Raw genomic sequence first — 3,105 nt, 5'->3', positions numbered from 1 at the left:
GTGTGTGTGTGTGTGTGTGTGTGTGTGTGTGTGTGTGTGTGTGTGTTTCCTCTGTTAATGAGGCCTCTCCATGAAAGCATGGACCCCTGGGGAAATCAGGAGGTCCTAATTGAAACCCTGAGAACAAGGCCAGGGTAGATGAGAGAACATGGCTGTCCCATTGTGTGTCTGTTTGCACACAGAGACAACACTAACCGTGTTTCCATCAAAGCTTTCTGATGCACATTTAGAAGTGTCGCATTAAAAAAGTGAAAAAAGTCAGATGGAAACAGCAAAATTTGAAAAAAAACCTCAGTTTGATAAAAAGTTTTTARGCTCGCTTGAGGTGGTTTTTGGGTTTTTCTAAAAACACTTAATGCTCAAAAGGAGAGATGGAAACACTTTTGCTGAATAAATTCTGACGTAGTGAACATTTACCTCACGTAGCTGATCAGCTGTTCCCTGGTACCGGTACCAGTTTTGGGTCGACTGGCAGCAGAACCCTCCTCCTGCTGTTTGCGTCTTCTCAGTAATCCTGTAACGTGAAGAAAATCACATTTCTTTCTCTACGTCTCCAGACAGCAGTAACATCACCAAAACTAGTTGATGACAGAATAATTACAACTTTCCTGATAGAAGCAACACGTTCRTGATAACTTCTCTGTTATCCTGAGATGTGTGGACCCTGAGAGTTTAGTGARGGTTACTTCRTGTTTACTACAAACATGCGTATGATGTCARTGATTCACTTCAAGCCAGTTGATGGAAACTCCGTCTGATTCGCATTTCTTAACATTTCCTTTTTGCGAAATTATTAATATTAGCTCAAAATTCAAATTAAAATTGTATGTAAACACAGTTTGTGCTGCAGGGTTCACCTGACATGACTGCTCCTGCCTCACAGCTGGATCTGTGCTGACTCACCTGTCAGTCTCCTCCTCTTCCTCTCTTTTCACTATTTTTACCAGTTTTTGGTGTAACCTTAAAAAGACTTGTATCCTTCCAAAAACCCAACAAACAGGTGATTTTCCAGCTGCTCTCAGACATCTTGTCACCTCAGAGCGTGCTAACGATAAACAGAGGGCACTTTGTGGAGAGAGCGGCTCAGAAGCCAGTTATTAAATGCTGCTGCACATTGAGTGTGCTCGTAGCTCAAAGGGAAAGTGGCCAAAAGTGCTGGGTTATTTCTTTTTAAATTTCCTCACCCAAGGATCCGCTGACAGCTTTTATTGAGCTCCAATTCCCCGACCGGCCGTACTTGTTAATGTATCCTTGAACAAGAAATATAAAGCTCACAGTCCCCTGGTCTGCAGGCTTCCTGTCACTGAACAGGCTGCTTTGTTTTAGTGTCAGTGATGGAGACAGAGCCACGTTTCACCGACAGGAGCACAGATCAGATGCAGTTTGTTCTGGTTAACAGTGCTGGATCTACCCATTTTGGTGCCTTAGGCCAYAGGTTCTCAAACTGGAGACCCAGGACCCCCAGGGGACTGTGAGTCATTTCTTGGGGGTCCTCAAAAATTTTCAAGAAATTGTTAATTTGTTTTTTTATTTGAAATAAAAATGCATATGGGGAATATTGCACTAGTAAAACAAACATACTAAACCAAACAAAAATATGATTACCATGGCATTTAGAGGTTAAAATAACAGTAAATTATTTTTGCATCAACAGCAGGAGGTTTATTAAAGGGATCCTGATTAGTTGTAACATTAGATTTTATTTNTGCAGTAGTTTTTCTTTTAGTCAGCAGAAAATGTGGTTAACAAACACAGATAAGCATAAAAAGAAAAATACCGTAAAATACCGTGATAATTGTTAAAAATACCGTGATATAAAATTTTGGTCATATCGCCCAGCCCTACCATATATTATCATATTGATGACATTTTATTACTCTTTTCTCTTCTTCCTGTTTTCTTTGACATGTAAAAATACACACATAAATATTTAGTCAGAACAGTGTAGAGGTTGTATTTTCAAAGGAAACCACTTTGAAAATATCCAAAATGTGTTTTCAAATACCATTTCAGTAATTAATCAATCATCCAAAATAATGTGTTGTATTGTGGCAAGAATACTGTTGATTGGAGCACCTTATATACCTGCAGTATCAAGTTTGATACAAACTTTTAACACGTTTAACTGTATTATTAAAAAATATTTTTTAATTATGCATTGTTTCAACACAAAGTATTTATAAAAATATTACGAACAATATTGATGTTATTCTTACCATAACTTCTCCAAAATTAGCAAAAGTTTCCTGAAAAATAATGTGTTGATGACGTCATGTCAGCAGACATTTTGAAAAGGCAAAAAAACAGAAGTTCCACTTCCTGTATTCTGCCCTCTGGTGGATTAACAATGTACTGCAGGAAGTGGAACTTCCTGCAGTACATTGATAATCCACCAGAGGGCAGAATACAGGTCTCACATCATATACAACAGGTTTTTGAGGAAAATAGATAAAGGTCACAGAATCCTGTGTAGCAGATATGATACAAATTGTGATATATTATGATTGTCAGTTTTACAGATAATGAGATTAAATTTGGTGAAGCTGAGGATCATTCACAACAAATACTTCAAGTGCCGCTCATTGCTACATGTTTACTTTAAACTTTTTATTTTATTTATCCAACACAAAACAACATGAGCACTTTTTGTGAAAGTTTTGGTAAATTGTTTGGTCTTATTCAGATACAATCAAAGGAAACAATCTTAGAAAACGACGTCAGTTCTGTTTGTCAAAAAGCTTTTTATTAATATTTGACTTTTTTTCCTCTCCGGTACATTCAGTACTCAAAGGCCTCACATTTSACCAGTTAATGCATAAATCCAAACATTAAAAAAAACGTACAAAGCTTGGAAAAAAAGTAAAAATAAAAACCATTATTTGAGCACGACTTTAGCACTTTGGCTGATGTAACATGTTCGCTGCTGCAGGTTTACAACAAATAAACACTTTTAATCTAACCCAGAATAAAAACTAATTATTTTCACTCTGTAGAGTCTTCCTGAGTTTTAAATTCATCGATTTTATAAATCTTTGTTCTTCTGTTTGCTTTAGCTCCGCTCCCTTTCAACCAAAGTAAATAAAGTTTTATTCACCTCTTAAATAA

This window comes from Austrofundulus limnaeus, unplaced genomic scaffold (genome assembly GCF_001266775.1).
Source record: "Austrofundulus limnaeus strain Quisiro unplaced genomic scaffold, Austrofundulus_limnaeus-1.0 Scaffold568, whole genome shotgun sequence".
Classification (NCBI taxonomy): Eukaryota; Metazoa; Chordata; class Actinopteri; order Cyprinodontiformes; family Rivulidae; genus Austrofundulus; species Austrofundulus limnaeus.
This window is presented reverse-complemented; position numbering follows the sequence as displayed.